The 13,666-nt window shown below is 45.0% G+C and overlaps 1 long non-coding RNA gene across 1 annotated transcript; it reads left to right on the top strand.

Annotated features, from left to right (window-relative positions):
* Nucleotides 1–3,533: 3,533 nt before the first annotated feature.
* Nucleotides 3,534–12,336, top strand: LOC143934520 (uncharacterized). Its single transcript, XR_013263282.1, has 2 exons — nt 3,534–3,826; nt 10,080–12,336. It is a non-coding gene; the product is annotated as an uncharacterized LOC143934520 (long non-coding RNA).
* The last annotated feature ends 1,330 nt before the right edge of the window (nt 12,337–13,666 follow it).

Here is a 13,666-nt window from a genome sequence, read left to right as displayed (position 1 = left end):
CCGCTGAAACTTGGTTTCAGCGAACAGTCCCCTCGTGTGTAGGCTTGTTCGTCAAACTAAGTTCCGCGCATGCTCAGAAAGGATTTACACGCCGAAAGTTGTAATGCAGTGTACAGGACGTCGTATTTTTCGCCCCGTCGTACGTGCCGTTCACGTCATCGCGCACGGTTTCAGCAAACTGTTCGTTCGTCGTGTGTGGGCAAGTCCGTCCATGCTAATTTTGAGCGGACTGTTCGCTGAAACTGTTTGACGGACAAAGTTGAGCGAACAGTCCCCGCGTGTGTACGCGGCCTAACACTGCGGGAGTGATTGCCCCATTCACAGGGCAGCAGGTGAGAGGGTGTTTGGGGACAGGCTGGGGAGAGATACTAGTCAGTCTCTGGGTAGGCACTGGTTAGTATCAGAGCCAGATACACACAAGTTACATACGCCAAGATCATTAGAGCGAGAGCAATAATTCTAGCACTAGACCTCCTCTGTAACTCTAAACATGTAACCTGTAAAAAAATGTAAAGCATGGCTTAAAACACAACAAAAAATCGTGATAACTTTAGTGTTTTTTTTTATGAATAAAACAGTTTCTTTCCAACATAAAAAGTTGCAAATACCACCATTTTATTCCATAGGGTGTCTGCTAAAACAATATATAATGCTTGAGGGTTCTGAGTAATTTTCTAGCATAAAAAAATGATGATTTTTACATGTAGGAGAGAAGTCTCAGAATGGGCCTGGTTGCCAAGGGGTTAATTATCATAAGTAATATACAAATAATTATTATAAGCACTGTGAGTTCATCCTCTCAGTCTGCTGCAGAGCGTTCCAGCTTGTATCTATACTGCCGCTCTGTATGTAGCTTCTGACAGGCTGTGCAAGGAGACCTGTATCTCTGGAACCATATATGATAGCAGCCCCATATTTTAACCAGTGCTGGGGTGGGTCTTTAGCTACATACCCACCAAATATGGGGTCTCTGTGACTCCTGATCGCCGAGCTACAATCCTCGAAGTCGATCTTTTTTTTTTATTTTATTTTTTTTTTTTGGGCAAATGGGCCTATCTTGAGAAAGGGGCCTGGAGCTGCAGCTCCAATAGCCCCTATGTTAATCCGGCCCTGCTTGTGTTACAACCCCAAGGTTGAAACAAGAGGGGGGGGGTATGTGGCAACACGCAGGTAAAATCACCTGGTTGTATCCAGGATGGGAAATATGTGTGCCCTAGATTCAGGCTTTATGCAGACTTGTACAATTAGAGGAGAAGAGTTAATGAGCCCAGCTGAAGTAAGTGGGCTCATTAAGACCTCTACAAAAAACCCCAGTATGCCTAGGGAGATGCTCCATCCTGGAACCAGTTCTGTGTTTGTATAGACTGGGGAGTGTGACACCTGTTCTGTGCGGTGAGTTAACGCCTGTGTGGCAAACCTCTACAACAGAGACAGGGACTGGTGCAGCACAAGGTTGCACTCAGTTGTTAGACAGGGAATCTAAGTGTGTAATTAGAGGTCAAGCTGACCAGGATTTATTTTCATGTTTTATTTTGTTTGGCTGTTATATGTTTCACTGCATGTAGCATAAATAAACCGCATCTTTTGTTTTTTGCACCTACAATGCTGCCTGCTGTGCCTGACTTTGTGTTGTGAACCCATCCAGGGGGTCACACACACCCGCTGCCGAGCTAACCCCCTCACAGTATCCAAAACAGAGTTTAATCAGATTTTTTTTTCCTTGTTGTTTTTGTGTAATCAGGCATGTATCAAACCATAAAATACATAACACAGGAACTTACAAAGTTCAACTTTGAAAAGTGAAGACAATATCAGACATGAGTATGTACAAACTGGGCTGATATTGCCTTCATCACATGGGGTGTCACCCCTGAAAAAAACAAATTTGGAAGATGCACACAGTGTGTCAACATGTGCTATCTCCCATCATGGGGGATCAATGTACATGCTTTGGGGCTGCAACCCCTTCATCTCAGACACTTTCCACAAAACATGTACATTGATCCCCCATGATGGGAGATAGCGCATGTTTACACACTCTGTGCATCTTCCAAATTTTGAATTTTTCAAAATACAATTTTTTTTTGTTAAAAAGCAAAAATAAAACCCTATCTAGTTTTTTTGTTTTCACACTCTCCCCAAAACATCAATGATGTTCTTCATTTTATTTTTAACATCATTGATGTTTTGTTGTACAATTTCCAAATCCCGATTGCACCCCATTATCTCCCCAATCAAGTTCTGGGCACTTTCACTGGTAAAACGGGAATCTTCCTCCACATCACCTGCAAAACAAAGCAAACAAACACACCATGTAATCCAAATATGATGATATACATTGATGAGCTTACCGGAAGCTGTGTTCTCCGACACTCACCTGTTGTGGTGACAATTTGTCCAACCTCCATGATCTCTCCTTCCTCCTCCTCCTCCTGCTCCTGCTCCTAGTCCTCCGTTTCTGCTTTTGGAAGTTGCCCTTCTTTGGGAGGGGTGTGGTCCCTGGTGTCCTCATGGTCCCTGGTGTCCTCATACTTGCCGAGTCTTCTCTCCCCTATGAGAATGTAAACAAAGATTAATTAGCACACAGAGGGCAGAAATAGGAATATGAGACATTGCTTGTTGGAAGTGTTGTACAATTGTGTTTTTGGACCGAGTTACAAGGTGAGAACATTATTGGGGACACTTTGTTAAGCTGGTATATTTCCCTGCAGAACGATGTTTCATACGAACGAACGAAACCATGACCTTGAAAGTGGCCATTTTAAAATGCACAACATGAAATCAAAGCACATGGAGCATGTATGCAAGCAAGAATAATGATATAAACACACAACAACTACTTACTTTTTTTAAGAACACGCTTGATCCTTAGGTACTGCTCGTGCTCCCTCAGTTTCAGGTCTGACCAGCGTTTTCTCAGTTGATCCTTGGATCGGTGTACCCCAAAATTCTTCATAAGACTCTTCACAACTTTATTCATGATCTTGGCCTTTCTGATATTTGGGTTTGGGTAAGGGCCATACTTCCCATCATAGTCGGTCCTGTTCAATATGTCCACCATCTCCAACATCTCTCCAAAAGACATATTTGAGGCCTTAAATCTTGTCTTCCTGGATCGGGCCATTTCAGGCTCCGGGCTTTCCTCACCCTCCTCCTCGTTAGTGGAACTATTATTGCGCACCTGCGTTCTCTCCGCCATGTGCTCTCCCCACTGCGCGGGAAGCGAAGGGGCGGGGAATAGTCTGGAAAGAACGTCAGGGGCGGGCGGAGTTTCACGCATGCGGACTGTATATAAAACGCAACACGTGTGTATTATAAGGGAATACCTGTTGAAATTACCAAAGATGTACTAAGTCAAAGGTCAAAGATAATATGCTTAGGCGTGCATTTCAATAGGTTCAGAATTAAGATGCAAGATGTTGACATATCAGGAAACATCTGTCTGTGGTAAGAGGCCACAGGGATAGATAGGACTGGTTACGCAAGAATATGGTCAGTCAGCAGATGCTGAAAAGGCAAAATAGCAGTCAGAAGATTGTATTTAACCTTTGACTTACATAATGTCATGAGTTTAAGAAAATTGTTGATGTATGTGTAAAATTACCCTATGGCCCTCCCACAGGGCAGGGCTTTGTAAATTACCACATAAAAGACAGTCCACTTTCCATTAAACCTCGTAATCAGTTACCACGTACCCACGAGTATGTGTATTTGGTTATCCGCTGGCGTTAGGGACCTCCATTGAGCCACTCCAGCCTAGGCTATCCAGGGGAATCTAGAAGACGAACACCTTACAGTTTTGGTACCAGGAGTGGGGTTTGCACAGGTAAGTCATATTTACACCTTTTGCCTCTTTTTATGGTAATTGGCGTTTATGCTTGACCTGTCCAAACAACCATTATAAGAAATTTAATTGTATATATATATAAACTGTGCCTTCGCAACGGACTAGGCTGGTCCCTTGGGAGGTGAAAAGGGTTCGCAGGTATTGAGGAGTCTGACTAGGTTGGTCCGACTATAAACTAAGAGAGATATTCATGATTATATTCTAAACACGGGAGGTATCATATACGCCCGTGACATAAGGATTGGCTAAATGGACGCCCACTTGAGAACTTTTAAAGTGCACTATAAATAATGAAATGCATCATGATGTGATTACTTGATAATGTACATATAACGTTTTAAAGCTGAAATCTTAAACCATAAAAATATGTCTATTTCTCTTTAGGTGCAAGCGTAAGTATATAGAGTATTAACGTTGTATAAGATATAATTATATAGAGTGGATATCTGTTTGAATAAACCCAAATGTTGTTAAATGAATACAGAGTATTAAGAACCAGATTGTAGTGAGGTAGCACCCGCCTGTTCACACTGCATGCTAGGTTTACTTTTTCTTAGCATTTATGAAAGGTAGATTCTTTTGACCACTAGACCTACAGGCTTCTCTTGCAGACTTGGTGTAAGAGGGGTATATCCCGCCACCAGGAAAGATTTACCCTTCATCATATATTAAGGGTAAATCTTCATAGTTTTATATAAGTCCATCTGCCCCAAAAAAGATCAGGGATCCTACTCCCAGACCAGAGACCGGATTGTTGAACAAACCGGGTGTTATCACCTGTGTCCTGCCACTAGACACACACTGCCCAGACTACTAGATGGGGAATTCTGCAGCAACCCAAGCCATGGCCACCCCATCACCCTATGAATTTGTCAGTAATATGATCCCTGGCCCCCAGGTAGAACCATTTTGGACACAAGTCCGAGAAAGGTGTCAGCAATTGGGGATACATGACCCAGGGCCATATGGTCCTTGTACTGAGGAAGACTGGCAGGAAGTAAGTAAAATATGCCAAATCCACAAAAATTCGTACCCTCCAGGGAAGTGGGAAAATATTCAATATATAAAAGATTGTTACCATGCATGGGATAAATGTCTACACAAATATAAAAAGAAGCATATTAATAAAACTACAAAGCTTACTCCAAATATAGGACCCAGTGCTATGGCTGAAGCCACTGCACCCCCTTCACCTCCCCCTCCCCCGCCTCAATGTCCACCCCCACCTTATGTTATGGTAAAAAACGAGGATGGGACGCCAGGTTCATACCTTCAACTATATCCTTCACTGGATCCTGTAGTCCTAGCCGCCATAGCACACACCACAGCAACACCACAACAAGTGGCCCAATGGGAACAAGTAAGTAGGGGCAGAGAGGAAGAGGGGAGACAGGAAGAAGTTACAGGACAAGAAGAGGTGGGTAGTCCCGAAAAGCAGGAATTAGAGGCAAAGATAAAAGAGTTTGAAGAGAGGAAAAAGGAGGAAGAAGAGAGAATAGGGAAAAGGAGAACTGAGTTAGAAACACTTATGGAAGACCTAAAACAAAAAGAAATAGCCCTCGATGAGGCAGAAAAGGCAGAAGTGGATAGGAAAATAGAGTTAGAAATGTATCAGAAAGACTTGGAAAAAAGGGAGAAGGCATTTCAGGAGGGAAAAGAGAGAGAGGAACATAGGATGGAGGACTTACAAAAGGAACTAGAAAAGTTAAGAAGGCAATTAGGGAAGAAGGAGGAAATGTTAAAAGAAGCGCAGGATAGGATTATAGCGCTGCCCCCCACCACTACAAGAAGCCATACAAAAGAGACACCTATTCCCAAAACTGAGGAGTCAGGTCCAATTAGTAAAAAAGGGACATTATCCATAGAAGAGGAAACTGAGAAAGAAGCAGTAGGGGCTTCATTCAAAGCACCTTTGATGACCATGGGGAACACCGAGGTGCATATACCATTACCAATACCTTTGGGTACACTCTCCAAAATAAAAGAACTATGTCCCAATCCCAAGAAGTATCCACGAGATGCAGGTACCTTTCTGGCAAAATATAGTGCAGGCACAGGGCTTGACAAAGATGACATAAAAAGTATTCTTAGCATTGTAGACCCAGACAGCCCAGAAGTAGCCCCTGTAGACGACCTATGGGCAACCCATATCCAGACCGATAAGGATTGGATATCCTTTTGGAAAGGCATGGGAGGTCATTGGTCCAAATTATACAAAGGATCATCTGCACTCCAAGAACTGATCCTAGCCAAGCAGGGACCTAAAGAGAAATTCTATGATTACTGTACCAGAGTATACTCCCTATGGAAAGCTGTAGATGGGGCCACACCACAATTATTTACTACTACCATCATGTCGGGAGGCGATCCCAAAGTGACGCACTTGCTCAAATTCACAAACCCCAAATCGGCGGAGCAAGCACCAGATGAATTCATGAAGGACGCTAGGTCCAGAGAGACTTCAGGAGTCTTTGAACAAAAAGGGGGAATTTTCCCCTCCTTGACACAAACACAAACCCTAGTCACACCTGAAACCTCATCCTCACCACCGCACCTCATGACCATGCAGCCCTACCCACCTGACCAAGGATGTTTTAATTGTGGGGAACAGGGACATTGGAAATCACAGTGCCCATATAGACAGAGGGCGAGCTATCCAAGGGGCAGGGGAAGGGGGTACAACGCTGCTAATCGCCCCCCCCTCACACTACAAGGTACCCCCAATATCCGCCACCTCCCCAAACACCATCTCAAAACCATGCGCTTGCACAGCCACCCTACACCCCAACCTCTAACAGACCTCCCCCTCGAATCCCCATGCAGTGGCCGTCTACCCGACAAACACACCCCCAATAGGGATGCCTAGAGTATGTCCCTTCCCTCAGTCTGGTGTGCCACAACCTATCATGGAAGAGTCTACCACAAGTTATATTACGCGTAGACAACCACATAGTGTGTTTCCTGCTTGATTCAGGTGCCACTTTTAGCTCATTAAATGATGAGAGGTATGACACACCACTGTGTACTGAGGGACACTCTATTGGAATAAATGGGACATCGGTCACTCATTCCGTCACCCCGCCTTTACCAGTCTCTACCCCGGATGGACTAGAGCTATGTATGCAGAGTTTCGCTGTCCTGACTTCCTGTCCAGTATCCCTAATGGGCAGAGATTTACTATCCCAGTTGAACATTACCATTAAGTTTGACAAAGAGGGCTCCCTCACTGCGAGTTCCCCTCTTTGTGACTTACACAGCCCAAAAAGACATGCACACAGGAGTTTCTTTCTAATGATACCTTCCTCCCTTGACCATCACACAATTTGGGCAGAAAACAAAGGTAGTGTGGGCTTTATTAACTGCACACCATATGCACCCCAAATGCGATCAGATGTGGGGATACAATATCAAAAACAGTATCCCCTACCCCCAGAGAAAGTCAAAGGCATCTCCCCTCAAATTAATGATTACATATCAAAAGGTATCCTGAAACCAATCATCAGTCCCTGGAACACGCCCATTTACCCCGTAAAAAAGGCCAGTGGGGAGTGGAGACTTGTACAAGACCTAAGGGCAGTTAACAAACAAGTGATTCCACTTCCACCCCTAGTCTCAGACATCACTTTTATCTTCTCATGTATACCGGCACATTCTCTATGCTACACAGTGATTGATTTAGCAAATGCCTTCTTTAGCATTCCCATTGCGGAAGAGGCCCAGCCTATGTTTGCCTTCTCCTGGACGGAGGGCCAGTTGACGGGTCAGTTAACCTGGACACGCCTGCCTCAGGGGTATGTTGATAGTCCTGCTGCCTTCTCTATGGTACTCAATGAGACTGTCAAATCTTGGACGCCTGAGCGAGGGTCGGTGCTAATACAGTATGTGGACGACTTGCTCTTGTGCAGTCGCACTGCTGAAGATTGTGCGGTCGATTCCACATCTCTGTTGAACCATCTAGCCCACATCGGACATTTAGCATCCAGAAAGAAGATACAGTGGTGTATGCCACAAGTGGAATACTTGGGGTGCATACTGAAAGGGGGGACAAGGATGGTCTCCCCCAAACGCGCCGCAGCCCTACAAGCTCTGAGCCCCCCAAAAGACAAGGCAGCCCTGCTCTCATTCTTGGGCGCTGTGGTATATTGCCGCCAGTGGATCCCCGACTGTTCTCATTATGATGGCATACTAAGAGAGGCCACCGCCTCAACAGCCCCTAGGCAGGTTGATTGGACAGAGGAACGGCTTAAAGCCTTCCAGGCCCTATTGAACAGTTTGTCATGTGCACCCGCCCTGGGGTTGGTGGACTATGGTAAAGCTTTTCAACTATACTGTGTAGTCTCGGGGACCTCTTTTGCCGCGGTTTTGACACAACAGCATGGAACAGGCTACCGCCCTGTCTCCTACCTATCTAAAAAACTCCCCCTTCAGGTTCAAGGCATGCCATCATGCCTTCAGAATTTAGCCGCCTGTGCTATGGCCGTACAAGATGCCAACAAGATGGTCTTGGGACACCCGATGACGCTTTACACCACACATTCTGTCACCCACCTCATACAGAACATGAACACCCAACACATGACCTCACAAAGACTCAGTGGATATGAGATTTCCCTCATGAACACAGACAATCTGTCTCTCAAATATGTTCCCGCCAATAACCCTGCCGTCCGTCTTTTGCACTCCATGTTACGCCTACCACGAGACCCAGACCAGTTTCATGACTGTATAACACAAGTGGAGTCTATCACATCACCAAGACCAGACCTCACCGACGTACCGATTACCAATGCAGACGATGTTTTTGTGGACGGTAGTTGCTCCCGTCCCTCCGATTCCACCTTCCAAACAGGATATGCAATAGTCCAGTTGCCAAACAAGGTATTAGAAGCCAAACCACTGCCCCCCTCTTCGGCTCAGGTGGCTGAACTAGAAGCCCTCACCAGGGCCTGCATTTTATTTACAGATAAGAAGGTGAACATTTACACAGACAGTAGATATGCATTTGGGGTGGTGCATGACTTCGGAGTAATATGGGCTAAAAGAGGTTTTAAAACAGCAGATAATAAACCTATTTCCAATGCTACCCAGATTCAGGCACTTCTTCGGGCTATTTTGCTCCCAAAAGAGGTGGCAATAATTAAAGTAAAAGCACATTCTTCAGATAATAGCAGACTTTCCAAGGGAAATGCCTTAGCTGACCGAGAAGCGAAAAAGGCAGCCCAGTCCTCCACCCAGGAGCCCACCCCCACGTCCATGTACTTTAAGGATCATTTCACCTGTCCTAACTTTAAATCTGTAGTGGCACAAATGCAATCATTAGCCACTGAGGAAGATGTCTTGTATTGGGTGAAGGCTGGCTTGACCAAAGACCCAGAGGGTCTGTGGTCAAAAGAGGGGAAGATATTGGGAATACCTGAGGCAAGCAGTATTCTAATTCTCTCCTACCTTCATGGTCCAGGACACATAGGTGCCGTCCCTTTAGCCACTATGTACACCAAATCTTTCTGCACAAACGCCTTGAACAAACAAATCAAACTCCTGACCACAAGTTGCCTTACCTGTGCTCAAAACAATGTGCAGGGCAAACGGCATGGCCTACATGGTCATCTACCCCCACCAATAGGTCCCCTTACAGATTTACAAGTAGACTTCACACACATGCCAAAACAAAAGGGGAACCTAAAATTCCTGTGCGTTGTCGTAGATAAATTTTCAGGCTGGGTTGAAGCCACTCCCTGTGCAGGTGAGACAGCCAATATAGCAGCAAAATGCTTGCTGAATAACTGGATTTGTAGGTTTGGCATACCAACATCTATTTGGTCAGATAGGGGACCTGCATTCAGCTCCTCCGTTACCCAGGCTGTGGCTAAATTGTTAGGGCTGCAATGGAAACTACACATCCCCTATCACCCTCAAAGCGCAGGGGTAGTGGAAAGAATGAATAGAAATATAAAGGATAAATTGAAAAAGGCCACAGGGGGCACAATGAAGGGATGGCTTGATCACCTCCCTTCTGTGCTATTCCAGATTAGGACGGCACCCCACGCCAGAACGAAACTTTCACCTTTTGAAATTTTGATGGGAGTCCCCGCAAACATAGAACTACCCCCATTAGACCAAGACACTGATATTGACATTTATTCCCAACAGGAAATGTACGTGAAAAACCTGGTAAGTATGCTTCATGAAATGAACGAACAAGTTTCTGTCACCTTCTCTCCTCTTTCCACAGAGCCAACACACCCCTTCATCCCAGGAGATCAAGTGCTAGTCAAGCAACTGGCCCACAAAAAGAGGATCGGACCAATCTACTCTGGACCTTGGAAGGTTGAAAAGGTGTCCAGAACTGCGGTCCTGACTGACCAAGGAAACACCTGGATCCACGCCAGCAGGCTGAAAAAGTGCCCACCGCTTCCCACAACCCCCGACCCCCCACCTATTGAAGGAGAACCCGACCCACCCGAACAGCTACCGGAACTGCAAGAGATTCAGGAAGGCATTGGACAATTAACCCTTGAAACCCTACATGATAGCGAGGAGGAAGGACAAGCATAAGAACTTGTAGAAATGTTTTTACCTTCAGTGTCAGGGAAGGCTGTATGCCTCTGGGGAAGTCTGGTACTACTTGTATTTCTGCCCACATGGTTTATAGCCAACTGTATATATCATCCAAAAGACTTAGGTCTATTAAAAGGGATATGTGGACCACCTAAGATGAATAATACCCCCGGCCAAAGACATAGTAGAAGTATTGTACCCGTTAATGAGTCACCTAAGGGACTGACTGACAAGATGTTACTACTAAAATTCAAATATAGCTATGCTCAAAAATCCGGTTTTGAGAAATGCTGGATTTGCAGCAAGCTACATCCCAGTACAGCTAGAATCCCTCTCATGGCAGTCCCCTTGAATTTTACCCCCCTCCTTAATGGAACACCCCCTATTGTCCTAACGAATGTTACTAGGACCCTTCCAAATAAAACCTTCGCTTTCCAAATTATAGGTAGAAGCCACTTCCCAGACTGGTGTTTCCAACTGGGAAACACCACAGATGGAGCCGAGGTTTGCAAACAAGCAAAACTTAACATTTCGATGACATCGCTTAACAGTCCTTCTTTCTTCCATACTTCAGATCCCACCCTAAATGCCACCTTTTTAGACTTTCTTAGCTCCAGTACCAAGACTACAATACACCAATTAATGTCAATTCTGATACTCTCTGGCCTTTCTGATACTCTTAGGAACGTGTTCCATAAACGGCCCCTAGCTCTAGGAAATACCACATATATATGCTGCGGCAAACTCTGTCACCCCTGGATCCCAACCAAACCCCAGGGGTGGTGTTACCTTGCAGCCCTGGTTCCTATTATGGGGGTATTAGGGGATAACAAGGGAAGTCACCTCCTTGAAGCTAGCATGCATCCTAGATATCCCCTTAGACACCGTAATAAACGAGAATTGTTTTTAGAAAAAGATATGGCCTGGGCATGGTTCCCTTCCTGGACAGGGTGGGGAATTGACCTAATGAAAAGAATAAATAACTACACTGGCATAATTGATGAGATTCTGGAGGAAAATTCTGATGACATAACCAAACTAAATCTAGAAACTAGGGCAATTAGGAAGCAACTAGAACTACATGAGTTGGCCATAGAAAGTATGAGTGCAGCCCTTGCTGGCCTCTGTGAGACTACTGAGGATTATGAGTGCTGTACCTGGATTCATAATACCAGCATCGAAGTCCCAGACTATTATGACGTTATTGCCCAACACAGGGAAGAGGTAAATAAACTACAGAAAGAGGCAAGAAACATAGGAAAAAACTGGGATCCATTCTCGAGCAGTTTTAGTTTTGGGGGATTAATATCTTGGCTCCGAAATACTGCCATGACAATTGCCACTGTGATTCTCTTCATTCTATTCTTATATGCCTGTTATAAGATAATCAAATGTTTATGTAAAAAGGGAAACACGGCCGCTCCGGAGGATCTGAAACTCACTTCCATTGTTAAAGGTCTAACGGTATGGTATAAAAACCAAGAGCACGAGGGTTCGGAGTATGAAGCCTGTGCTATTAAATTAGAAAAGGAATGATCATTATGTAAATCACAGAATGATCAAAGGGAGGATTATAAGGGAATACCTGTTGAAATTACCAAAGATGTACTAAGTCAAAGGTCAAAGATAATATGCTTAGGCGTGCATTTCAATAGGTTCAGAATTAAGATGCAAGATGTTGACATATCAGGAAACATCTGTCTGTGGTAAGAGGCCACAGGGATAGATAGGACTGGTTACGCAAGAATATGGTCAGTCAGCAGATGCTGAAAAGGCAAAATAACAGTCAGAAGATTGTATTTAACCTTTGACTTACATAATGTCATGAGTTTAAGAAAATTGTTGATGTATGTGTAAAATTACCCTATGGCCCTCCCACAGGGCAGGGCTTTGTAAATTACCACATAAAAGACAGTCCACTTTCCATTAAACCTCGTAATCAGTTACCACGTACCCACGAGTATGTGTATTTGGTTATCCGCTGGCGTTAGGGACCTCCATTGAGCCACTCCAGCCTAGGCTATCCAGGGGAATCTAGAAGACGAACACCTTACATGTATCGTCCGTACGATCTGGGAGGAGAGTGTGAGGCACGGACGCGAAGAACGTGGAAACGAAGGTAACATTTTTAACTTGGTGCTTCACTAGACTAGACTGCTTCTATCTAGGCCGATGTTGGGACAAGATTAGGAGGGATTTTAATTGCATTATTAGTATTTGAGGGTTTGTCTTGTGTTGTGTCTTGCAGACAATATGGATCCATTCACAAATGCAAACCTTATGGGGCTATTCATAGAACTGTACATGGAGATGCCCTGCCTGTGGCAGTTCCACAACAAGTTTTATACTGACAGATCAAAGAGGAACGCAGCACTGGAGAAACTGCTTGCTTTGTTGCGGATCATGGTCCCCACGGCAGACATGATCTATCTGAATCGCAAAATTGTGGCCAGGAAGATGATATATCTCAGGGAGAGAAAGAAGCACCTGGAGTCCTTGAGAGCAGGAGATCCAGATGCTGTTTATTACCCCAGGATGGTTCACTTTGACAGGCTGCATTTTCTGGTAAAACAGGGGGTACCCAGGCCACCACTAAGGGCCACCACTCCCCAGGCTTCCTCCAAGGCATCCTTTACCCCCAGCTGAGGCTTCTGATGTCCAACCTGGGCTTTCCAGGCAGCACCATGTGGTGGGGCCCAGCTTGAGACAGGTATTGCATTGTTGAACATATTTCTTGTGTTACATTTAATGATGTTAACTAGATGTTCTTATTGATCAGTAAGTTGTGATTTATCAAAGTGGTTTACATCTCAAGAGACAGTAGTGACCAAAAATTATTGGGACGGGAAAGAAAAATGCTGGTGTCAGAATGATAGTCTGTTCTATTTGGTAACATTCAATTAGCAAAAGCCAGGAGCACAAAATGGTGTGATTGATGATCAAAAAACTAAAACTATGTCCCCTTTTCATACACAGGAAGACCTCAGTCGGGGGGAGGCTGTGGCAAGTGGCAGCCAGGAGGTTGACCAACGCCCTCCTCCTCTTGCCCCAGCTAGAGGAGCCCAGCCACAGCCTGGAAGGATGCCTGGTGGGAAGTCCCAAAGGAAGACCAGAGAGTGATGGCCTGGGATGAGTCTGGTGTGCCAGAAGATGCAGCCTCTTGAAGATCCACATCCTGGGGACAGAAATGGCATCTGAATTTCCTGCTCTCTAGTGCCGCGTACACACGGGCGGACTGTATGGCGTACTTAGTCCGTCGAA

Source organism: Lithobates pipiens, unplaced genomic scaffold (assembly GCF_037356315.1).
Source record: "Lithobates pipiens isolate NorthernLeopardFrog02 unplaced genomic scaffold, aLitPip1_a1.2 Scaffold_27, whole genome shotgun sequence".
NCBI classification, from domain to species: Eukaryota; Metazoa; Chordata; class Amphibia; order Anura; family Ranidae; genus Lithobates; species Lithobates pipiens.
This window is presented reverse-complemented; position numbering and strand designations above follow the sequence as displayed.